At 36.3% G+C, this 27,177-nt stretch overlaps 1 long non-coding RNA gene across 1 annotated transcript; it reads left to right on the top strand.

Annotated features, from left to right (window-relative positions):
* The first annotated feature begins 1,024 nt into the window (after window positions 1-1,024).
* On the top strand, window positions 1,025-26,134 carry LOC118613825. Its single transcript, XR_004955933.1, has 3 exons — window positions 1,025-1,089; window positions 22,685-22,768; window positions 25,875-26,134. It is a non-coding gene; the product is annotated as an uncharacterized LOC118613825 (long non-coding RNA).
* Window positions 26,135-27,177: the final 1,043 nt, after the last annotated feature.

Here is a 27,177-nt window from a genome sequence, read left to right as displayed (position 1 = left end):
ACCATTGAAGTCCAAAATTTTTTAAAGGTCTAATTAAACGTCATGCAGATTTATTGAATCCTGGCCTTTCTAAGTCTTGAACATGTGGCAAGCTTAGATATCATTAAAATATATTTGAAGAACTTCTGAAAAAAACAGCATATGTGGAAAGCAAATGCTTTATATTGGTAACAGTTAAGTTTTGCATTTGGAATGCTGAACCATAAAGATAAGACTAATATCTTTGAGAATATGTGGATTTTTTTTACAAGGAAGCATATGTTTAAAGGAAAAAAATATCCCTTACATATTTTCAGTAGTTACTTTTTAGTGGGATATTCTTTCCTAATGGTGCTTGAATTATTTAATACTCTTTCTTTATTGTACTATTATATACTATATTGGCTTGTGTTTTAATTGCAGAATCTGTGTTTTTGCTCTTTTTTTTTTTTAATGAGAGTAGTAATTCTTGGACAAGGATCTACATCATAAACATTTATATGTCTTTTTTAAAAATGGTCAAATTGTGTTGACATTTTTCCAGTCATGTCAATGGACTAGAAAAATACATTAGCGAGGTAACATTATGAAGAGGTACTCTAATAGATCTAGACTCTTTGCAGGAGAATGACACTCACTTACTCAGTCTTTCATCTATCTATTCATTCATCTATCCACCCACCATTTGTCTACTACATTTTTATTGAGTACCTACTTTGTATCAAATCCAGTGCTAGGATCTGTGTTTTACAGAATAAAATTCATTGAATTGGGCACATTGGCAACAATGGAGGTTTAGCTAATTACAAGAGTAAATTCGTGTGGGTAAATAAAAATTTTAAAAATTGGAATGAGAAGTCACTTTTGTCTGTGTTTCTGAATGTTTTCAATAGGCTACCTTCTTACTAACTCAGCAGACTGTCCCTATTCATTCTTACGATTAGAGATATAGGTGGAACTTAATACCATATTAACAAATTAATTATTTTACTCCATCAACACATTTATCAAATACTTATTATTAATCAGTCTTTTTCTTTTTACTAGAGGCAAAGAGGTGAACGAGACACATTAGCCCTTCTCTCGTGGAGCCTAATGTCTGGACTACACGTATGTACCCCCACTACCCTCTCCCCAGGCTAGCACTCTGTATTTCCACTGCCGCGTTGTGTTGTCACTACCTATCGGTCAGTCAATCTCCTTACCAGGCTGGTGATCTCCTTAAGGGTACAGCCTCTTCCATGCTTCCTGCTGCATTTCCAGTCTCTGCCACAGTCCCAACAGTAGTCGTTCCATATATCCTCACTGGAAGGATGAATGTTCATTTATTATCTCTTCAGTTTACTTTGGGGGCAATGTTTACCTTGTCTGAGTGTAACAATTGCACATATCGCATGGCCACAAGAAACTTCTGTTTCACTTCAGTTTAACTTTTCCAGGTTAAAATTCTACATCATCCTTCCACATGCCCTATGCTAAATCACTCATGTTTCTTCAAATAGACCCTGTTCCTCTGCTCATATTTTCCTTTTGCCAAGATAACTAGATCTCTCTTTCTTTCTCTTCCTTAAGGCCTAGCTCAAATTAACTCACTCTGTGAAGTCTTCCCTAGTTGCCCTGATTAGAAACTGTCACTCCTTCTCTCATGCTGCCATAATGCATTGATCGAACCTCTTTAGAATACTTTTTCTTTTCCCTGCCAACATCAAATAACAGTTTTTTGTTTAGTCTGTATCTTCCCTCCTTGAATATAATAAGACTTTCTGAGGAAGGAACAGGTCTCATTCATTTTGGTATTCTCTATATCAGGAGCAGTGCTTTGCACATAGTTAGAGGCCAGCATATGCTTATGGAATGAATGGATAATTATATGATTATGCTCTCTACGGTGAATAGACTTCATGTGTGACTTGATGAAAGAAGCTTATCACAAAGAAAATGTATACTTGAAGTTAGTGGTACTAGATAGGGGAAGGGCAGTGAATGTGGAGGGACACAGGAACAATATGTGTGGGCCAGAGAAGGCAAAGTGTTTCTGTGGGCAGCAATAAAAGTATAATCATGACTAATAGGTAAGTTTAGAATCTAGAGAGCTTTGAGTTTGGCACTAAGGACTGTGACCTTAGGCCCAGGGGAGGTGAGCTACATTCTTAATTCTTGAATTGGATTTCAGATGTCCAAATATTTGTGGCACGAACTCATGTTCTTTTCCATCTATAACTATGTGTTTGATCAGTATATTTAGTGGGATTAATGTCATAGCTACAGATTTTTGGTGCTAATTTTTCTCTAACCACGGCAGGTGTTATACTCAATTGGTGGAAATGGGAAAATAATAATTCTAACAGTATTTTACATTTAAATGACACTTTAAAGTTTATAAGCTGTTTTCTAGTAATTATGTTTTTACCTTTACAGAAAAAAATATAAAAAATGTTGAAGGGGAAACTGAGTCCAAGGTAGTACAAATAGTACAATAATAGCGTTAGGACTTCTGGGATTTCTGAAACCAAATCTAGCAATTTTTTTTCTCTATGACTCTCTTGCATTTGCCATCATGAAGGTAGTTGAGAAAGACAAGGATTGAATAATGAGAGAAGAGTGGGAGAAAATGAGGATGCAAAGTTGTGATTTATTCTTTTGCTCAGAGCTTTATATCAAGCACTTCTCCTCTAGTCTCCTCCCCTCTTGCCAGCCCAGGTCTCAGTCCTCAAGGATACGCCAGGCAGGTATTGAAAGATAGTGTGATAGGACACTTGGGAGCACTGTATGGGGTACGTAGTCTAGTTTAAGAAAATCAGGAAGACTTTTTAGAGAAAGTGACATCAAGGCAAAAGGGAAACCAGATGAAATGGGGCTGGATGTTGAAAGCAGAGCAGTTTCAAGCCAAGTCATGAAACTGGGCAACTGATCTAGGGCAAAAAACCAAACCAAACCAACACACAAACAGCATCCTGGAATGAAAAGATACTCTTAGACCTTCTCAGAATGAGGACAAGGAAGGCGAAGCGAGCCTTGCACCGCTGCCTCCTTGGGTTATTGTTTCACTTTTTATCCCAACTAGGAGAGGATTAAACACCTTCTCTGGCTTCTTTGGCCCAAGGTATACGGTGGTTTTAGACTGAAATGTCCATGGGAGGATGGTTACTTGTGTGCCTGACTCTATGTCATCACTGAATTTTCTGTTCTAACCCCAGAGATGCCTATAGCAATCTAGCCAGAGCCACTGTAGCTCCCACTTCCTGCATTCTCTGCCCAGCTTGGAGGCAAGGCTCTACTAATATTTGATCAGATTGAAGATGTAGTTCCTTCTGTTTGGAGAATATTGGCATCCATAACCCAGAAAACAGATAGAAAATATATAGTAGGAGGAAAGCAGTAGACACGATGCTGGGCTTTAGATGGAACAGAAAAAAGGTTACTAATTTTGCAGATATTGCACGAATACCTTTTTTAGTGATTAAAATAGCACTGACTCTTGTTATTTGCAATTATTGATGTTTACAGAATCTATGTATGTCTTCAGATTACTGTAACCTTTCTCTTCCCATTTAAAATTAATTCTTTGCTTCAGTGAGGCTCTTAAACTCTATTTCTTATTAAGTAATATAGTTGAAAGCTAAAGTAAAATATCCGAAATTTTGCTTGAACTGTATTTTGAAAGAATTTTCTTAAAATGCAAGGGAAAATTACCTCTTTTTAATTAAAAAAAATCAGTACATCTTTTGCTGCAGCTCTGAAAATCAGAATCTCAGTATATTAGTTGAACATTGACTTTTAAAAAATGTATGAGTTGATTTAACCTATTCTCAGACTGCCAGAAGGCAAGAAAAAAAAAAAAGGTTTCTTCTGGAGTATAGCTCAGAGAGTCTATTTTGCCAGAAAAATAGAGCCAAACATATTAATATCCAGTGACTTTTAAAAGTCCAGGCAACACAAGGAATGCATTTGAAGGAGAGGAATTCGTTGGATTAGTCAGCCTGGCAAGTAGAAACGGAAAAGTCAGTGACTTCTCAACAAATCCTTCCCTCTACACCCTGATAACCAACATCAGCAGATTTACAGGGACTCTGTTCCCCTTCTAAGGGTGTGGAGAAGTGCAATTCAGTGGCATAGCAGCTAGTCTTCTCCATGAAGAAAGGTACATGTCCTCACTATGTTTACACTTTGGAACAAGGTACTTGAGGCAGAATTACAAGGGCTGTGTTACAAGCTCAAAAGTAAAAAATTCAACCTAACCACTTACATGATTTCTGCATGCAGTAGAATGGTTAAGTTATAAGACTTATTTTCTTACCTGATTTATGGAAATTGAGTTTATTATGCTATTATCACAACCCGGACAAACGAAGATTTTGTTTAATTGAATTCTACTCTGTAAGTGTAATTTAAATCTAGATCACGTATGTAGACAAAAGCACAAGAATGGTAGAATACTGACTGTTCAACTCCAGAGTATAGTATGGCTAGTTTCTTACATTTAATATTGTTGAATCACAACAGTTAAAATCTCCAATTTAGGCAGGAGAATCATATTCCATATAGGTAGAGGAAAAATAGACTTGTGGACTCCCACAACATATTTTTTTTTTTAAATAAAAAAAATATTTCAATTCTTCTTCTCCAAAATGTGGAGATTCAGAAGTGACTGCTCTGCTGTGGAATTTCCCCTAGAGGAATATTACCCTGTGGGCTCCAAGGCACTGAGCAGCACTGAAATGAGTGAAGGGAGAAACGAGTCAACCTTCTGGCAATTTAGACAATTATCTTCATCTCTTTACCTCCTTCCTTTTCTCCCACTCTTCCTTTTTACCCTTCCTTCCCTTTTCTCCTTTTCTTCTCTTTTTTCTTTCTCTTTACTCCTTCTCTCAATTCCTTCCCTCTTTCCTTCTTTCCTTTTTTCCCTTCCTCTAGGCACTTCTCCACATCCTATTGATAGAGATAAGGCACAAATGGTCAGACAAAACAGCATATATATGTTATATCAGTCTTTTAATATGTTTTTCTTCTGAGGTTTGTAACTTAAATTCAAAGTAAATTCTGTAGGGTTAAACCTTGGCCCTTTCAAAGTATTGATTTCACAGCTTGGTGATGATTTGTGTTAAAACTTAATATAATATTAAATTTCACACAGAACTGTAACTTTTTAGATTGAAGGAGAAAATGTGTATGTGATTTTTAATCTTATCACTTCAAAGGAGATTTGTGTTAGAAAATGAAAAATGTATGGGGCACTGACCAATTAGGTGAAGTGGGGCTTTGAGGTTTTAGAGAAAGAAAAGAACTCTTTATAAGAATTGGAAACAAATATACTGGGTATTATCCAAGAAGTTTTCATAGTGGAAGTATGTTTCTCCAATGGTTATCTTGGTGCGCTTTAATTTATGGTCTTTAATGGGTAGGAAATCTCTAAGTAAGAACAAAGAGTCATGAACTCTGTAAGAAGGTTATAAATGGGTCTTGACAAGGTGGCTTAAAAGGAGACATGGCATCCAGGGGACAAGAATTTACATCTTGTTCTTAAAATGTGCAATTTTCCTCAAAATCATCAAAGTTTTCATCAGATAATATTTCTCAGGCTCTTTGAAGAACCTGGTACCTTAAGACCTATACAAAATCAAACATATAATCATACATAGTTAATGTAAATGCCTTTACTTTTTTATATTAATAATCCTTTCCCAAAATATCTTAATGCTAAATACCAACTTCACAAGAATTTTGCAAATACCATTTTCCACACTGATAGAAATGAAACACACACACACACACACACACACACACGAAACTTGCTAATTCCTAATATTGAAATATAGCATCGATTGTAAATAGTTCAGGTCTACATTATGGAAAAGGCAGGAAAAAGAAGTGCAAAAATAACAAGTCTAGCATAGATTATCATACTCCAAAGAGAAAGATATTTGCAAAGAATTTTGTAAAGGTAAACGACACTTGAGAGAGAACAATTATGATCATGAAGTGGTTATACCAGCAATCTATGGGAGGTTGACTTGGTTAATTTCAGCTTACAAGAGAGTACTTTTCAGGGTACTCTCTGGAGAGAAGATAATGGAACTGTTTTAGTCATCCCTACAATTAAGTTATCAAAGAACCCCACAAGACGCTGAGGTATTAGAGTTGACAGATGAAACTGGAGTACATAAGACAGTGAAAAATCATGTCAGATGTATGACATCACTTGCATTAAGACCTGATGAAGATGTTGCCTGGCTTCAGGCAAATCATAATATTTACAATTGCTCCAGTACTGAGAGTGCACTATATATGCATATTTCTTGGCTCTGCACTAAGTGCCTTAGATACAGTGAGCACAATGAGCCAGCCAGGGGTATATTTTTTCCTTGCTTTATAGTTGAGAAAACTGGGAGATGTAGACTTCCAGTTTTGATTCCTTCCTCAGCTAAAGTTGGTCAAAGGACAGAAGTTTAGGGCAATGATTACACAGACACATTAAATGAGGGGAGGTGGGGCACCCTGATTCTGAGCCCTGCATAGCTATGACTTCCAGAGCAGTATAACTTTTCACTTCTGAATTTTGGTGCTTCCTTCTTAATCTTTGTTGGGGGAGGCCGCTCCATTTTTCAGCTAGGGAAGTAGTCCCAAAGAGGTTACGTATTTATCTATGACTAGTGGTATAGCTATGGTTCAAATTGGGTTGTGCTAATCCAGAACCCATTTTTTCTTCAGACATCCTCCAAAATGTGCAAGCAGTGGGGTCCAGGGCTGCCTGAGGGTCAGGCTGAGGGAGAGTTACTGACCAGATTTCCAGACAATACTTAAAAGTCTTTATATGAGCGTTTCTTATTCACTTTTATCCTGTACACACACACACACACACACACACACACACACACCCCATAAAGCTATAAATTACTGTATGATAATTTATTATTATTGAAAGAATTACAGGCAAAAAATGAGGGTAAAATTTCACTTAATAATGTAGTCAGGTGTGGAAAACTTAGAACTTTTGAAGACTATATCTTAAAGTTCTTAGACTTAGGCAGGAATGATTATATACACTAATAGAAACCATAACTCTCCAGACTCTTTCCAAGCTCTTTCTCTCAGAGGACATATTGCTTGCTTTTGCTTTTTTGTTTGGGTCTGTCCAACCTGCATCCTTCTGGCTCAGAGTCCCTCTGAAGGCTCCAAAAGAACTAGGAAGAAGGCAGAAGTGTTAAGATATCTTCATGATGTAATTAATGAGGCAACACTAACCTCAGAACTTAATTCATCCTGGACAGTATACACATTGAGCAGCTTCTTGCTGAGGAGAGAGAAAATGTCATTTTTTGATGGTAAGGCGTGGGGACAGGGAGAATGAGAGGGTCAGTCTCTGGCATCCTGACAGCTGGATCATTGGAAGACGTTTCAGATGACTCTTGCCCCTGCCAAATAGGCTTTCCCCAGTTGTTTCGGAGTCTTCGAAATGCTAATAAAAATACTTTCACATTTTCGTTTGTATTGGCTAGGCTTGTAATAAAGTACCGCCAGCTGCTATAATAGATAAAATTCGAAATCTCCATGGCTTAATGCAATTGTAATTTTTCATAATGTGCAAGAGGTGGTAGAGGTATTAGGGTCATGGGGGTCAGGGGATGTGGTACACTGGTCCACAGTTATTCAGGGACCTATGCTGATGGAGGATGTACTGTGTCCAGCAAATGACATCCAAGTTTCCCTGGGTGTCAAAATTTACTCTACTTACACAGGAAGAAAGAGAGGGTGGAGAAACCACACCTACTTCATAACCAATTGGGTCTGGAAATGACCCAAATCACTGACATTTATGTTCTACAATGAGAACTAGTCACATGATCATATAAGGGTGGCAGGGCACTTGGAAATGGAATCCTGGCTGGCAGCATCTCCCAGAAACAGTTTTTGAGTTTTCGAGCACAGATACTTGATGGAGAGTTAGCTTGCTCTGATACAACATTCCTTATTGCAAGCAACAGGAACAGACTCTTGTGAACTTCAGTAGTAAAATGAATTTATTAAGATGGTATTAGTAGGGGGCTCAAAAAACTAGTAGGAGTATTTCTGGAGTGAAGTTGCAAAAACTACCTGAAAATTTTGTCAAGATGCTGCTGCTGAAATAGAGACTTTTTTTTTTTTTAATCTCATTCCTCTGTTTGGTATTCAAATTTCCATGAGTACACGACTGGCTTAGCTTGAGTCATTTGCCTGCTCCTCAGACAGTGTCCAGAAGTAAGTAACTCCTCCAAGGGAAAGAATATTCAGTAACCAAAGGAAATAGAATGAATGCAAGGCAGTCCAAACAACAAATGTTCACTTCCATCTTTCACAGAGATTCTACTTTTGAGGTAAGAAAGGAAAATAAAGCCAATTTCTGCCTCATGAAGAGCAGCACTTACCAGAATAAAGGAGAACAGATTGGGAATTGTAAGTTTTTGAAAGCATGACAGACCTCTGTAGAGTCAGGGAATGTGGTAATTGCCTTTATAATTATCACTCTGTATTTCTTTTCTTATTGTTGTTATTCAGAGATAATATATATTGTTATCAGTTACTGAGAATAATTGGCCCCTCCTAAACTATGGATTGCCTCTATTAATCAAGTATCCATAATTGATCCAAGCAGTTCTTGTTGGGGCAGGAAGGGTTATGCTGTAAAGTAGGGCTTTGTCTTTCACAGAACATGAACGGAACTAGTTGAATTAGAAAATTAGAACTGGATATTGAGCATGGCAGGCAAAGTGGCTGATGACTGTTATTGAACATAGATAGAACAGAATCCAAAGTAATTTCTCTTAAACCCTAATATTCTGTTATGTATTGTTATATAACTGTAAATATGTGAACATACTTTAATATAGTGCTCTGTGCATGGTAGAAACTAAATAAATACCAATAAACTATTTGTTTCTAATAGTTAAGAATTACGTTTTACTTTTCCTTTACATATGTTGAAGTATAAAGTAGGTGCTGGATAAATTCTTGCTGGATGCAATTGAATGGTGAAAGGAGCTAAGGAGAAACAATGAAGTAAGCATCAATGAAGTTGATTAAGTAAATTACAACTTACAAATTATGTTTATTTGTTTCTCTGGACAAGGCCAAATTCAATATAATAATTAAAAAAACATTTATTGAGAGTACATCTTATATTTAACTGAAACTCATAACATTATGTGCAAGGGTCCCCAACTCCCGGAGTTGGAGGCAAGTCCTGGACCATGGCCTGTTAGGAACTGGGCCGCACAGCAGGAGGTGAGTGGCAGACAAGTGAGGGAAGCTTCATCTGTATTTGCAGCCTCCCCCCAGTGCTAGCACCACTGCCTCAGCCCTACCTCAGATCATCAGACATTAGATTCTTATAGGAGCACCAGTCCCTGGTGCCAAGAAGTTTAGGGACCACTGCCTTAAAGTATTAGGTAAATAAAAAGAACAAGGAGAGACAAAGTAGGGCAATCTAGGAAGTATACGAGGACTACAAAAGTCTTAGAAAGAAGACTAAATCATGAGGATTAAAATTCAATTTGACTTAATAGTTGAGATTAAAAATTTTCATTTTTTTTTTTTTTAGGTCAAAGATCTATTCTCTATATGGCATCAGGAAAAGTTACTCTTACTATTGAAATTAGACATAAAGTGGGCCTTGAATAAATGTATAAATGTCCCTTCACCCTTAAGTGACACATGGATTGAGACAGAAGTCAGGCACAAGGAAAAAAAAAATGTCTTTTTTGACAGAGTATCTGGATAAGAAACGATGATATTCTAGAAAGAGAAAATAATGCCTCAGGATATTTTCACTCCTTGTCATAATATAACTCCCTAATGTAACTCCTTTTCTTTTTCAAATTAGAAAACACTAATTTTTCATTTTTTATTTCTTAATTGTCTATGGAAATGAGAAAAGGAAAATGAGTGGGGAGGAGAACATGAAAGAATATTGATAATTGGTATCAATAGATACTTTCCAAGCCTCATTACCTTATTTCATCTATTGATTTTAAATTCTATCCTCATTCTACTGATCTTTTACCAGAATAGCAACAAATAGCTCATGACATTGTTTTTGTTTTTTAGTTCTTTGTTTCAAAGTTATGTGGTTTTTAAAAGGCACAGGGAGACCCAAAAGCAGCTTTCCATAAAGAAGGAAAAATAAGGATGTGAAATTTTTACATGATTTGACAGTGGTCTCTGTTAGATATGAACCAACTTATTGGGAAAAGGTCAGTCATGATAATTATATTCCACCATCTCAGCCTTGGACAGCTGGTAGAATGGGCATAAAATTACCTGGAGAAGGATTTATAAGGGGTAAGGAATGGCAAAGACGAGAAAAGTTCCTGAATAAAAATCGTTAAGAACAAAATTGGATTCCTAGGACATCAATACTGAGGTCGAAGATGGACAAGTAAATCAGGATTATAATGATAGCAATACTAACAATTTTTTGAGAGCTCTACCCAATGATATTCAGGTCCCAATGAAGGGCCATCACCACCCATCACCATAAAGCCTCTAAGAAGCCCTATGGGATAGATATTATTACCCACATTGTGCATTGAATTCCAGTCCGAAGGAGAACTTGCCTCCTCCCTGTTCAGAATATACACCTGAGTCCTAATGTCCAAATTATTGGAGCCCTCAGGCAAGTCTTGTTTACATCCATCAGTAACAGCAGAGGATAGTCAGGACCAAACCTTATCACAAGGAATGCAATCACTAGGCCTTGGGGAGTCTCTGTGACACCAAAAGTGGCAGTGGAAAAGATGATTCTGTAACAAAGCCTTTGACATCATTTGGAAAATATGTTTCTAACTTAAAAGTGAGATTGCTTTGCTTTATCTTTACTTTGACAAATCAACTTCTTTAAGAAGAGAGGCCATGTTACTATTTTTATTGTAGCTTGTCTATAGGTTGCTTTATGGATGACTATATTAAGATAAACTGGACCTTGATAATTCTGAGAGCATTTGCCAATAGCTTGGCATTCGCAGCCTTTCAATACAAGATCGAGCATTTACAAAGCACATATTGTGTGACTAACAGTGGGGTATCGGGCCCTGAAATGTGTAGCAAAAGAAATATAAACCCTTGTCATTTTACTGAAGTTTTGACTTTTTCTAGAAAACAATTTGATGTCTAACTTATGTAACATATACTGTATATGTAATAAAGTTTGTGAGTAGAGAACGATGTGTGAAGGCTGGAATCGTGAGGAAGGATTTGAAGAAGTTGGAGTTTGGGTTGAGCTTTAATTGATAAATAGGGAATATATAAGCAGAAAAGAGAGAAGGGAAGACCAGAATGAGACTATAGTCCTCAGAAAGTTCCTCCAACTTGGTGAGAGCAAGGTGACAAGGTGTTTTCTGTTATTAAATGTTGACTTGATTTAAAAATTATGTGAGTTAAGGAGAGCCCTATGCCCAGTTCTGCAATAGCAAGTAATGGCATGTGTGTTTCTTAGCACATTGTTTCAAGCAGCTACTGGCAATATTTTAGCATCAGAGATGAAATCTACTTGCTATTCTAATTGCTGACTTTTTTGGACACTTCCTCTGGTGTCACAGCTCTAGAAATTTATATGTGGGCAACAGAGAATGAAAGAAGTAAACCCCTTTCTCATTGAAAAAGATCTATCCCGCTCCTCCTTAATTCCTTTGATATTTACACTCCCATTAAGAATATATATATATATATATATATATATATATATATATATATTTAAGTAAACACCTATGTTGTGCAAAGTAACACATGCCCTCTACCTTAATTCTTTAAAGTATTTTAGAGTTAAAATTTGCATTGTTGGTGGGCCAGTGGGTCCTACCATTCTCCTTACTTTCCATAAGCAGGACCATATGTCCAACACAAAGTGCCTTGTAGAATCCATGGACCAAAGACCTAGTTGATGTGTACAATAAATCATTCTTGACAAATATATAAAATTTATGGAGGATATTTCATCACATATTCAAAGCAATGGATTTTTCCTTGTTGTGGGTTCCCTGACCTAATTCTCTAAAAAATCATTCTCTCTTCACTCATTGTCTTCATTTTTTCCTTAAACAAAATATTTAAAGAATGTTTACAAAATGCTTTTAGCTATTAATAGCTGCTGAGCTTTTGGAGGAATTTGACGTGACACCAACCTGTCAACTATGATCTGCTGGTAACTGGCTCCCAAAGGTGACTTGAATTATTGGATTCATCTAAGGTCTGGACCAAGTCTTCTTGAATAAATTGACTTTACTTGGTTATATTTATATCACCATCTCTCTTGGATAACATAAGGTAGAAAAATAACATTAGAATAATTTATAAATGCTACAGAACAATTTTCAGAGTTAGCAAGGATCTAAAACCAAGCCAGATATTATTCCCCTGAAGTTATTTGAAAGAAAATATAAAAAGACAAGATAATTTCGGTTAGTAAATTATGGGTGTCAAGCTACATTTAACCTTTGGCTGTTACAAGTTTCTGTCATCAGATACATAGCTTTTAAATCAAACTTGGTGTTTTCCATTGATTGGATAACCCAAATGAAATTCTTTTTTCAATGATGCCCTTTATCTCCCAAAGCAGTGCTTCTGAAGGCTGTGCTTTGAGAGCAGGTGCTGCACTTTACTCTTCTTTGAATCCCCTGCAGCACCTGGCACAGTGCCTTGCACCATAAAGTATTTATGAAATTAAATGGTTTTAAATACTGTTTCCTGCCACAAAGTTTCCCTTACATTTAATTATATGTCAAGAATTTGAGTGGAATATAATGGAATCTAGTAGTGTGGATATAAGTTTAACCACTTCATAGTTATATAAGGAATATAAGGAGGTGAGCATGTTGGTTCCAGGTAACACTTGAGACCAAAATCTTAAATGAAAGGAATTTATATTAGAAAACTTTAGTTATTTCCTCTTATTGAAAATATGTCACTCATCATTAAGACGAATCAGTATAATAAACATGATTGAAGGTATAGGACATATATGAATTTATTGATACTGATTAAAGTCTAGATTTAAATTCTTGATTAGGCTTTTGCCATCAATAATGTACAGAGAGTCTAGGAGATTTATAACTATTAAGGGGACATAAATGATTAGTGATTCTGATGGACGCTGCTTAAATGAAGAACTTCTCTTGGTTTGTAAATGATTAAAAATTATAAGAGAAAGTCCACTGTAAAAGATAAAATTAGAGTTCTGGTATTGCCATGATGTCATGTGAAATAGTAGTCTCATTGTATTTCTCTTTTATGTGAAAATTGATTCCTAATTATAATTCAACAAATACTTATTAAGTACCTATTATGTACCTGGAATTGTTTTAGATAGAATAAAATGGTGAAAAATGTCTAGCTCCCATACTATAAAAAAGTAAAAAACAGATAATTTTAGATAGTTCTTTGAAAACAACAAAACAGGATAATGGTGTAGAGTGAACTGGTATGTAGGAGTCTTGTACAGCTGGTGTGATTAGGGTGGATCTCTCAGAGGAGGTAACATTTGAACCAAATTATTATTGCTGATAGTTATATTTTTCAAATATTCTCAGGAAGAGCATTCCAGGTATAGAAAACAGCTAGGATAAAGACTCAGAAGTGGCAACACTTTCAATGAGTTCAAGGAACAAAAAGATGGTTAGTATGGTTGTAATGTATTGAGTAGGGGATGGGGCGGGGAAGACGGGATGGCAAGATACAAATGTGGGAAATTACTAAGTGAATATGTAAGAATTGCAGGTGGTGATGAGTGTTCATTTAAAATTTGTGGTCATGACTTTAAAGGTAGCTCAGGGAATATTGGTTGTGTTATTTTCTTCAATAAAGAGTTCTGACTACAGAGGTAGAAAAGATAGTTGGGTTTAACCAATTGTGCTTTCTACAAAAGTATGATGATGGAAATGAGGGGCAAGGAAGTTAAAAGTCTTTGTTACATGATGATTGTAACGATGAATCATGGAATCTAGGATGGATTATAAGTACTACTGTTTTGATTGTCTCCTCTTCACCCCATTAGTGAGGGAGGAATTCCTGCCCTAGGGTTATGATGGTTGCACACATGATACTCAACACTGGACAGATGAGATTAATAGCAGTTTATTAGTCATATATACTCACAGCCAGGAGAGGGAGGACACCCGTTGCCATGTAGAGCCACATAGGGGTTGTACTTAGAGTAAACAACCAGTGGTGCTGAAAGCAGGTTTTGTAGTAGTAACAAGAGGATGAGGTGCCCTCTGCTTTCTGCTGGGGGATGTGATTAGCTCATTTAAATAATTTTGTTGGCTTGCAGGGAACTAAAACCTGCTGTTCAGGATTAAGCAGGAACTGTTCCTGGTCCCCATGGTAAGGAAAGTTATTTGGCTAGCACCTCATCTGTGGCAGTAGAGTGAAGAGGACAACTTGCAACTAGGCCATTTGAAGCTCTCCTAATTGTCCCCACATGTCAAAGTAATACATAATGTTGAAGCTTCATTTTAGGTTCTAAATCACAGCAGAAGATAGGAGAGGTGATACACTGTGTCAAGATACTAATAGCCTGGAAATCGCCATATGTTTGAAAGCTTCCTAGAATGGGGATGACAGCATAAATGAAGTAGGAGGTTAGGAGATAGTTGTCAGAGGAGGACGATTGAAATTGATTTTAGAGGGGTTTCAATCGTTTGAGTTAAAATGAAGGATGTAACCTTGGAAGTAGGTGGCCGAACTGGAGTTTGGTGGCAGTGGGTGATGTTGGAATTCTGATGGTGACAGAGCTGTGAGGCAGGATGGAGTTAGTTTTAAAATCGTTTAGACATAGGTAAGCAATCAGGTTACTGTCCTAGTTATTACTGAGAAGGTGTGAGGTCACTGGGTAACTTATGTCTTCTGGGGGAGGGATGATCTCAAGGGAGCACAAGGGACTGTCAAAACTTCCATAAAGGCAAGGTGGAGATATGATGTTACCAGCAACATGGAGGGTCCCAGACCACTTCTGTGGAACTCTATTGCCTAGTACAAGTGGAGGGTACTCAATGAATATTTGCTGAAATGATTTAAATTGAATGTGTTAATTGAATAGAACACTGCTAGTGGTGATTTCTGGAACCCCTTCTGTATCAAAGAATGAATTATTTTCTTTCAGGTCTATCAGGTCATGGGATTCTCAGGCACCAGGCTCAATTATTTAACTTACATTTAATTTGTGTGTGGCTATGGCCATGCCACCCTGAACAAGCCTGATACCCCTGATCTCAGAAGCTCAGCAGGGTTGGGCCTAGTTAGTGCTTGGTTTGGAGACCACCTAAGAAGACCAAGTGCTGTAGGCATAAAAAATAAAAATATAAGGTATCGTAAGCTGACAAGGTCCTTGCAATCTGTGAGGTCAACCAAATGTTGCCTTGCCTAAATAATAATAATAATAACAACAATAATAATAATAACGTGTCTACTAAATGCCAGATATTGCGCTAGGTGCTGAGCATGTAATGGAAAATAAGATAGAGACTCCCCTCAACCACCCCCATCATTGGAAACTTTTTGTAGCCTATATTTTTGGAAAATTTGGAAAAAAATATTTGGAAATAGATAATTGCAATACAATGTGATAAGTGCTATGATAGGACAAGTATGGATACTTAGGAGGAGCAATTAACCTAGAATTAGAGTAGCGGAAGTGTTCAGGAAAAGGACAAACTGAAATCTGAAAGATGAATAGTTTTATTGTAGGGGTTGCGGTCAGGCGGTAAAGAGTAGGCACATGCGTTCCAGAATAAGAAAATAGAATATATCTAACCCTCTTGTGCACCTTCTTTGCCTCTCAACTTAAAATGCTTTTATCCTCGACCTCATGTAATTGAAAGTACTCATTATATCAGTTCACATAACGATTTTACAATTTTATTCTGCTGTGTATTTCCTGTATGTCCTATATATTATTAGACTCTTGGGAGTCTAGCCTATTTCTTCATAGCAATGTGGAATTGGGTGCTTACTGCATGATGAAGAAAACAACTTCCTATTATAGTAGCAATGAGTATACACATGTAAACAATAGCAGCACTAACAGAAAACAGAATTATTTTACACATAAAAATGGATTGGATGTTTAAAAAGGAAACAGATTAACATACATAAATTCAGATATAGGCTCTAATTTAAAGTTTATGTGAGCTATAATTCCTTGCATTTCTAAAAAAGAAAACAAAATTCAGACTTTCAAAAATTTTTGTTTCTGAAACAAAAACTCATAGACACAAACAGTATTGTGGTTACCAGAGGGGAAAGCGTCTGAGGGGAGTATGAAGAGGGTAAAGGGGGTCAAATACATGGTGACAGATAAAGACTAAACTCTGAGTGGTGAGCACACAATGCAATATACAGATGATATACGATAGAATTGTGTATCCAAAACTTATATAATGTTAGTAACCAGTGTTACTCCAATAAATTTAATTGAAGAAAAGTAGTTCCTTTGAGGAATATTTTTTTTCAAGAGCCAAAAATATTTTCCCAGTTTCTATCCAACATAAAAGCAGATAGCAAGAAAATAGGGACATCAGTAGTACAAGCTTGGAAGCAGATCTTTCCGTAGTCAAGCTTCCGGATGAGGATGCTTCAGAAACAGGAACCGCCAATAGCATTACTGGTTTCATGGACTCTACTATATGCCTCATGCCTCACATCATTTGGGACTTTGATCATTAAGATGTACTTTGCAGGCAATTTAGGGTGTTGTTTTCTGTTTTCTTTTTGAAACTTAAAAAACCTTTTATTTGAACTAATTGTTGAATTATTTAAAAAAGTTGCAAAAATTGTACACAGTTCCTATATACCTCTCACACAGCTTCCTCTGTCACATCTTACATAACCATGGTACATCCATCAAAACCAGAAAATTAATATCAGAATAATACTATTAACTAAGCTTTAGAGCTTATTTACATTTCACTTACTTTTCCACTAACAACTTTTCCAGTTTCAGGATTATACCCAGGGTCCTATGTCCATTTATTTAGCTACTTTTTCTAGTCTTCTCCGATCTGAAGAGTCTTTTCTTGTCTTTCATGACCTTGACATTTTTGAAAAGGACTGATTAGTTATTTTGTTAATATCCCTCAATTTGGGCTTGTCCGATGTTTTCTCAATTTTTAAAATGTACTTATGTATCTAATACCACCTTGTTGTGCAAAACCTTTTTATTTTTTTTATGATTGTTTCTAGAGAGAATAAAAGTCAGAATTATGTCTATGGGACACTGTGCCGTAAGCATTTAATAGTGGTTCTTCACTTCTTTCAGAAAATAGGGCCATTTTTAAAAGGTAAATTCAAGAGATTGAGTTTTATTAGCCAATTAATGCTGAACAAAGAACACCCCAAATGAAACAAAAAGGTTATGGTAAGTTTTAAAACTCTTTGAAAACATCAATTTACCAAAATAAGTCACCTGGTCCTGGGTTGAAAGTAAAATGTACAATTTCAACTGTCAAAAGTAAAATTTAGATAGTGTATCGACTAGGTGCTAATATAGCTTTACTAGGGCCCATAACTTCAAAATTAAGTTTTCAGAAAGTGCTCAGATTGAATCTCATTAACCATTCTTGCTTTTTAGGATGGGATATTAGAAGTCAATGAATTCTCACAGCTGTTTAAAAGCAGGGTTCTTGGATCTCACAGTATTTGTTAACAATGTGCAAAGATCAGCTATAAAACCTAATGTGTTGGGCCAAGTTAGCATGATATCTCAGCCATGATGAAATTTTTGTTTTTTTACCATATGCTCATTACAGAGCCCACATGCAGCATGCATAAAGGAGCAATGATAAACATACCTCCTAGCAACCTGTAATGGAAAATTCTGCTCTTTCTTTGCTGGCAACCTGGCAGGAATTATTTCTTTAATTCCTTTGGTGGAAGTTTTATGTAAGCTTTGATAACTGAAGAAAGAAACCAGGAAAAGCAGCCTTGTTAAGGACCTAGTGAAATTCTTTTTTTCATGGGTACACACATTCCAGATTCTAGAGGACCACCAGCAGATAGCCCCCTCTCCATTTGCTTGTTATTAATTTTACTTTATTTGTAATGGCTTGTGGTTGTGTGTATGTATTCACAGCCATATTTAACTTTGTCTTTAAGGGTTACAGCCTGTTAAGCATTTACCTGTGCATTTCTGTGGCATTCCATTGGTTGCTAGTGCCTGAAAGAATTGTCAAAAGCATTACTTGGCAGAATTTGTTCTCAACTCTTCAATCAGTAGCCTTTGAATATGGAAGTCCTGCCATACTTATTGCTCTAGTACTTTTACTGCCCCACCACCAATTTAGCTCAACAGCAACTCTGATTTCTGATGATAGGCTTTTTTTCTGCTCTCTTTTGCTATTATACATTAGTTGAAGTTTCTTTCCTAAATAAGTCTGTGAAAGGCCATAATTTTCTTCTTGACTCTACTTTTACTCAACAAGCTAACTCTTCACTTACCACCTGGCACAATGTATTTAACCTTTTGTTACTCATAATGTAAAACTATGAAATCTGCATATGGAGACCACCCTGGGTTCTAAAATTAAATGGTCTTTCTGGCAGGTGGTCTTCAGTTTAACAATGCTGCCTATAGTTTACGCTTTTAACACATGTGGAATGAGTCTTTGGAGCTTAAATAACCTATAATTATACTAAAGTCGATGGAGATGACCCTGAATATCACCAAAATTATCCCAAGGATTTTTCTGGGTGATCTTGTGTGGATTCCCCATAATTGACCCCAGGAAACCTGCAACAAGGTTGGCCATAGTCTCTCTATGAATCATTAACCATTAAGTATGGCCATTGCTGGGCATCAGTTCAGCTTGTGGAACAGCGGGAAGCCTGTTGTTTCAATTCTCAGGGGTCTGAGAACTCAGCAGGGAAGCTTAAAACCTCACACAGGGTGGTTTTAAGAAAAGCACTGCTTGTGTAGACAGGCATATGTGAAGCTGGAGCTGGCTAGGCAATGCATTTTGTTTAACTCCATTTCTCAAAAGTTTTTTTTTTTTTTTCTCTAATAGTCTAATGCTCTGAGTAAATGGTCTGCATTCATGTTAGGCAGGTGGTCTCTTAAGACAGGGTCAAAACACGTTACTCTAATGGGAAATAAAGTACATGCTTAGTGCCCTTAGCTATGTTGGAAGGTAGCCTTTGGATATAGGTGGTCTTCTCAGCAACTTTTACTGTACATATTCAATGTATGTATTTGGTTAATCTGCTACTTCATTTGTCTGTGGGTACTGTATGTCTTCAAACTTCTAATAGACAGTATCAAAATTAGCCTGATTTTCATGAACTGAGAATAACTATCTTTCTCTATGGCTACATGTGTTTTTAACTCTAAAATGTGCTACTTATGTTAAGCTTGTGGGTGGTGCTGGAGAAAGGGACTTACTAGGCAGATGACTGGTTTAGGAAAGTCAGTTACACACCTAGACCATGGAATTGGGAACTCAGATGATCTTCCCAGAGGGTTAGGGACAATTCATACAAGAAGGCAGGTACACAATCTGAAATATAGGTAGATAAAAAAAGTCAGTCAAGGTTTAATTGATCATTGTATTATTGTGTGAACCAAATACTGAAGCAAAATCTGGCTTAGCCAGGGTCCAGGTCATGGTCTATTCCCACAGTACAAGATGACTTCGGTCTTTAAGTAACTCTAAATAAGTGACTATATTAGGTAGGAAGGAATAGGAGAGTAGACGTCTATCACTTCATTTCTTCTATTTGTGTATGTCACTCTATCCCTTTACTAGACTGTACATTTCTTAAGGGTAAGGACTGTGTATTATTCATCTTGCATAATGTCTGACACCTAGTAGTGATCACACTTATTTATTTAAAAAGTGATCACACTTATTTATTTAAAAAAATAAATTTGTAGCATATCTAGTGCTCTCAGGTATAAGATTGAGGTGACAACAATTCTCTCAGCTCATAGGCTTCTTACATTTTGATAGTACTTTCCTTTATCTTATCAATATCTTTATATAAAAATGAAAAAATAGATTCTCCTCCCTCAAAAGATTAATTTGCTTTTACAAAATTAATGGAATCAGAATTAATTTTCTTAAAGTTCAAGTTTAGACTCTATGTTGGAGGAGGTTATTGAGAGGACATGACCGCTGGTTGACCCTCAAGCTGGACTTCAGCAATTGGAGTATCCTTACCTCCCCTCTTGTCTTTGGAATGTACTTCCGCCCACCATTTCCATAGTGGAGCCTTTTCAAGGATGTAACCTTGAGAGAGGAAGGTGTTTATTTTTCATTTTTTATTTTTTAAACATTTTATTTTTAAATTTTTTCCCTCTCCCCTACGGTAACCACTAATCCATTGTCCATGTCCATGAGTCTCTGTTTGTCCTGTTCATTTGTTGCTTTCAGGTTTATATCCCACATATAAGTGATATCATGTGATTTTCAACCTTTTCTGTCTGGCTCATTTTACTTAATATGATTATTTTAAGGTCCATCTATGTTGCAAATGGCAGTATTTCATCTCTTCTTATGGCTGAGTAATAGAGGAAGGTGTTTTTGAGACCATCTGGGTGGCGTATGTGATGGAACCCAGTTCAGGCCCTGGTATAAACTTGTAAGATTCCAGTGAGCACAGAAAGTAATCTGCTCATCTTGCCTGTCACCCAAGAGAAGCCTCTTAAGTTCCTTTGCTTATGAAAACTGCCACTACCAATCTGGAGTGTGCCTTTTTCTTCAGTTTCTCCTTGCCCTCTGTGTATAGGGGGCCAGTTTCAGACTTCATCAACAATGGCAAGTCAGCTCGGAGACAGTAGTAATAGGTCCTAGGAAAGAGGGCACCCATTGGGGAATTCCCAAGTTGGCCTTTGTCTTCTATGTGGGGAGAGGTAGCCCGTATGTTAGGAATTTGTGGGTGATGTAAGTACAAGGACGTCCCCAAAACACCAGCTGCTTTAACCCTTTTCCTCTTTGCCTTGAGGACACTCACCAGTGGCACTTGCAGCTGCAGCATTTATCCCAAGGTAACTTGTGGAAGGCAGCCCTAACTTTACTCCCAAAGTTTGTCATGAAATATTTCACTTTTATTATTATTTTTGCATTGCTCTACTATATTGATAGTCCTTGGAAATAAATGACATCATTCTATTTATAGCATTCAGTTTTTAGTAGTTGGATGGCTGAAAATGTCAAATTCTAGAAAATGTAGCATTCCTACGCCTGATGTTAAATGAAAGCTGGCAGTGAGCTGCACTTTTTTTTTTCTAAATGGGAAAATGGGAAAAGTTTGAGGAACTGCACATAGTGCAATATTAGCAAAGAGAAAGGAATGACTGCTGCAGTGGGCTAGCGTCTACTGTTGGCAGTTGGCTGGCCACCTATGCCCACCTAGAGGCCGAAACTTGAGTTAGAAAGTTGGAAGAAAAGCCGAGATTAGAGAAGGATGTGCAGTTGTCCACTACTCAGCTAGCTTCAGTCCTAGCAGACAAGGTGGAAGAGCAGGATGGTACATCGGAGAACTTAGTGTACTGTCTTATACAGCTAGGAGAGCACAACTGCAGAGGATTAGGGTCTGAGGGCTTGTAACAAAGCCTGGCTAGGACACTAAGAGGTGGACTCCCTGGGAAATTGAGAAGAACCAAGGAGAGGTTGTCGTAGTGATTGACACTGAAGTGCCCTGACCCCTCACACAAAGGTATGGAAGTCACAAATCTGTAGTAGTCTCCCATTTTCTTCTGTCTCTCCTTGTCCTCCATGTATGGAGGCCAGTTTCAGATTTCACTCCTGAGTTTGCAAACCAACACTCTAGCCGAACGCTAAATGTATTATCAGCAACATTTGAGTTGGTGCTAGATTGTGCCGTATTTCTGGATGCTGTTCCTATTTTCTATTAAGTATATATATATATATATAATATATGCTTAATATAGATTATATCATAATATAATATATAATATATTTTAAATAACTTTAATTTCATTTTTTCAAGTACATATATTAATTTCATTTTGTTTTGGTATTTTTTTTTTTATGTTATTAAGGTATGCAATGAAAGGTGAAGTCCATAGTATTTCTTTTTATAAAACAGATATAGAAAAAAAGTTGGCTAATATATACTTGGTGAGTGAAATGCCTTAAAGCTTTAAAAAATTTTTTTTGTATGATATACTTTGAACATCATGATTTTACCTTGGCCGTTAAAGCATTTTTTCCTTCCTCCATGTTCAATTCAGCCTTTTAATAATACCATAAAATGAAAATAAGTTTACTTAGGAAACATAGACTATTTTTTTTTATGAATATCAAGATTTATCATAAATATCTCATTCATACATTTTGAGCAAAGAAAAGAATGCTTTCCATTTAGAACTCATTTCATCTCTCAGAACATAAAGTAATCAGTCATCTTGGACTTCAAGATTTGTTCATGAAGCTATTATTTCAATTGAAATGAAGCTGAGCAAAAATAATAGCCCATCATTACAATTATATCAATTGTAGCCATTATAGTAAACAGTTTTCATACATTTAATTTGTTTATATCTCAGAAATTCTTTTCAGCTCTTGAATGCATAGCAAATTTATTTTTATTCAACATGGGTTTTGAAAAGATTTCCCACCAGACTTTTTCTTTATTTAGGAATTATTGCTTTTTCCCATTTTTCCTGTCCTCTGTGCCACACTTTAAAAACTAAAGACCATTTTCCTTTGTCCTTTGTCTACAGCTCGAGAAGGCTCACTACATGGCTGTCTAATGAGGAAATTGCCACAGGGATGTCAGTGGCAGTCACACCCCTTTGCCACTGCAGGTTTGTTCCATTGCTGACCAAGAATTTGGGCTGTGTCTGTGGCACATATGTTCTTCCGATGTCCTCATTTGGGATAACATTTAAGCAAAGCTGCTATAGTAATGCCCAATTGCATGACCCATAATTAGTCTGAATAACATTTTCCATTTTAAACCCTGATTTTATGGAGTTTACTACTTGGCCCATAAAATCTTGTTCCAAGCTTTGACTTGGCATAGTTTTTAGCATAAGCAAATTTATCATAGAAATAAATTGTGAGCTCAATTCTCAAACCTATGGGATGAAGAGCAAACTCATGTTAACTGACAGGGAAAAGCCACTGCAGGTTTGTGAGAGGGTAGCGGCATCTTTGTTGTTGCTACTTTTGTGTACAAGCTGTGCATCCTCAGCGATGGACCTGGACTGGGAGTTCCAAAGGTGGGATTCAGAAAATGAATACATCGGTGGTGATGTTCTCATCATCGGGAGAGTCTTAGAGAAAGAATAAGAATGACATGAATTTGGGGGAATGTCTCCCCTATGGATATGATAAATGAGGACAGGAGATTCTCTCTAAAAAAAAAAAAAATAGTAAAATAAAAAATAGAAACCTCTTACATAAAACTGGTATTTTTTTTTTTTTTTTTTTTTGCGATAAAACATGCCCATTTGAATATCAGCACCTGTTCTCACCCTCCTGCCACAGAAGAACATTGGCTAATATCCACTGAAACAAATAAACATTCTTATTTCAAATTATTTATTGACAGGACCATCTATGGAAGGATCAATTTTTTTTAGCAACAGTTAGTGTACTGCAGTGGTTCTCAAAGTGTTGTTTCTGAGCGGCATCTGCATCACCCGGGAACTTATTAGAAATGAAAATTCTGGGGATCCTCCCCACACCTCTTGAATCAAAACTGTAGGGCAAGGTCCAGGAATCTATGATTTTATCTGTGGTTCGGAGGCCTGACAAAGTTTGAGAATCATTGGTGTACTTGTTGGGATAGTGGGCTGTGTAATCAGGTGGAACTGGCTTTTTCCTTGCTCTGTCTCATCTTTTGCAACTTAATTAAACTCTTGACCCTCAATATTTTTAATTTATTTTATAATGATGATGATATCATAACAAGGATAAAGATCTTGATAATACCTACCTCACATGGTTTTTATAATTATGAAATGAACTAAAATATACATTGAAACTTTAGAACAGTTTGGTAGATAATAAGTGCTTAATAAATAATAATTATCATATTCCTACAAATAAAGGAGGAAGGGGAACGTGAGAGAGGCATTTTGAATTTATCAAGAGATGATAGAAAGACTTCTTATTCTCTTAACCCATAGAGCACATTTTGTGGGAATGTGGATTTGTGAGTAGTTGGACTACTAGCTAATGTCCTATGTGGCTAAGGCAAATTCACCTATCACTCAGATAATCAGGAGGATGAAGAATGGGTCTGGATAGTACACTCCACAAATAAGAAGCAATTTAAGCAAAGAATAATAAACAAAGAGGTTGTCTTCCTAAAGCCAAAAAAGATAATCTTTGGATTTTACATTTATGTTGGATGATTTCTCAGTTGTTATTCAAGTTTTGTAAATAGACGTTAATCAGTTAATGGAAAGTATATAAAATGTCAATAGAACAGACTAATTTGTTTGTTCATATGGTTTGTGAGGATTTTTAAAAAGCATTAATTAGCTAATGCTTTGAACATAAATATTACTATAGAAGTCACAAAAATTATTATTATGTCAAAGATTATGAAGCTGTCATTACCAGTAACAATTACAATCTGTGGCTCTGCTATTGCCTGTAATTGCACATATTTATATCATAATTTGGCACCAGAGGAAAGTTAGAACATACTTTAAAGATTTAAATATAACTTTAAATGAAAAAAATATTCTAAATAAATATACACTGTAATGGTAAATTCTTAAACAATTATCTGCGATATTTGGCATGTCAAAGTTTTGTCATTACCACTCTGATTAAAAACAAACAGCTGATTTTTCACTTCGAACTTTGGATTTTATAGTTGTAGTCTGAAGTCTTTTTGTATCTTGAAAGTAGCTTGACTTGCCTCTCTCTTTCTCTTTCCACACACGCACGCGCGCGCGCACACACACACACACACACACACACACACACACTCTTCTCCAAATTGAATTCTTTCACATATATGTAAATAAATATTAAAGAGTTATTTTTCAAAATAAAATTACTACATGGACACAATTCAAAATGTTCCTTTCTCAATTTGATCTAAGTTTAGAGATAAAGATTAATAATAATAAGGGATGTAAGTAGTTTAATTTTGGAGTATAACGTTATGAAATAGATAAGATATAGCAATAGAAAATAATTTAACAGTAACTCTCAGAAAACAGCATTTGCTATGTGAACGAGAAAGAGTGGGGAGAATATATAGGAAGATCATTGGATTACATTGTAAAGCTCTTCTATGGAGATGATAATAAATGGAAAGCTGGGAAATTTCTTCTTCCTGCAAGTATGGTAGAAAGGATGGGGGCAGCCTCTCAGGTAAGATAGACCTCTTTTCCCTCTCTCTTTTTCATTGCTTGATTGGAGAAGGTGCTGGGAAGTAGCATGATGTATGGAATCACAAGAATGGAATGTGAAATCAGTTGTGTCTGGGTGTGAGTCTTGTTATATTATTTTCTAGCTGCGTGATGTTGAGTGAGTCACTTACCTACTCTGAGCCTTAGTTTCCTGAAAATTGTAAAACGGGTGCATTGAGCTAAATTGAAATAATACATATGAAAGCAGGTGGTAAAGCTACAAATATTAATTATTCTTAAAGATGTCATCCAACATTATACCCATTTATTTTTCTGGAAAATAATTAGTAGGCCAAGGAACTTGTGTCCTTTCTCTCACCTTTAACACCTCAAGAAGTCAGATTGGAAAGCTGAATCAGCTAAGCTCATAAGGCGACTATTATGCACGGACGTGGCCCTTGTTGCCCAACTGGCATATAATTCACCCAACTATATGCCAGTTGGGTGAATTAGTATTTTTTCCAATGCCCATCTATTCCAATATATAAATATCTCCATCTTTGGTGATTGGCAATATTCATTTTCTTTAACTCAGGAGACACTACTCAGGAGCCTTCTAAATGCCGTCTTTGGTGTCCAGGCTGAAGGAGAGCTTCAGAGGCAAAACATTTTTTACAGAAGAGGCCTTTTGGAATTTTGCTCAGTCTCCTATCTTAGATGGGATTCAAGGAGCTAGACCTTGATGTGACCTTTTTCCTACAGGTATTTTTATCATGTTGAAGTTTCATCACATGGTGGTGATTTCCTTTAATCTGTCTGGGAATTTAGGAGGGGTTGGAAACCCCAGCTGAGCTACTTTTAAGAACAAATGTACAATATAATAACTTCCACTTCCTCTCATTTTGTTTTCTTTTTTGTTTCTCATTATTATGTAAATTCCCGAAAATTAATCATGCATTAGAATAGGACAAGCAGGGCCTTTTTTTTTTTTTTTTTTTTGTCAGAGTCCTTCATTCATCTGTGTTAGATGCTTAAGCTCATAGTCTAGCATTGTATTTTAATGTCTTGAGAAGAAGGGGGATTGAATATATTCCGGAATATCTTTGATTTAGTAAGAGAGAAAATGTCAGGCCCATAACATTTCACAATAAAAGATTGAGAACAGAATATTTTAATTAATCACTCTAAAAAAAAGGGATTTAGATTTCTCACAGGAGTTTAAAGATTGAAACACTTTAAACAAGTATGTCAGAGAAATTTCCTTCTAATATTCTTGCTTTTTAGTTTTCACTAACCCATGATTAAATTCTGGCTTTAAGTAAATTTAATTCCTGACTTTTTTTTTTTTTTCTGAAAACCCTCCGCCAGATAATTTTGGTGTTGATTGGGCCAGTAATGTGCTGCTTCTTTTCTTTTTCTCTCTTCTTCTATTTAAAAACATCTTCCATCCCAGGCCCAGCTATTCGATACCCATCTATAATTATTAATTATCAACCATGTCATATGAGCTACCCATAGTGTTAGAAACACTTATCATGCATTATTCTATTTTACTATTGTAGCAATTCTAAGTGCAGATGCTATTATTATTCCTATTTTGCAGAAAAGGAAATTGAGGTGTAGAGATTAAATAAATTGCCCAGTGTCCTTTGGCTAGTAAGTGTTTGAGCCCAGATCTACTTCTAAGGTACCTTTTACTCAAGTTCCTAAGACATACATGGTCCTTAATTAGGAGGAAATAAAAGAACCTAGTTTAATAATAGCTCAGGTGACTCAGTTCCAACTCTTCACTGTATTGGTCTTGCTTCATTTTACATGTATGCCTTGTTTGTGTAATTAACTCCCATTCCCTGACTTGTGTCATAGTTTCTATAACTGTGTTTCTATGTTATTCTCTA

Source organism: Rousettus aegyptiacus, unplaced genomic scaffold (assembly GCF_014176215.1).
Source record: "Rousettus aegyptiacus isolate mRouAeg1 unplaced genomic scaffold, mRouAeg1.p scaffold_m13_p_2, whole genome shotgun sequence".
In the NCBI taxonomy this organism is placed as follows: Eukaryota; Metazoa; Chordata; class Mammalia; order Chiroptera; family Pteropodidae; genus Rousettus; species Rousettus aegyptiacus.
This window is presented reverse-complemented; position numbering and strand designations above follow the sequence as displayed.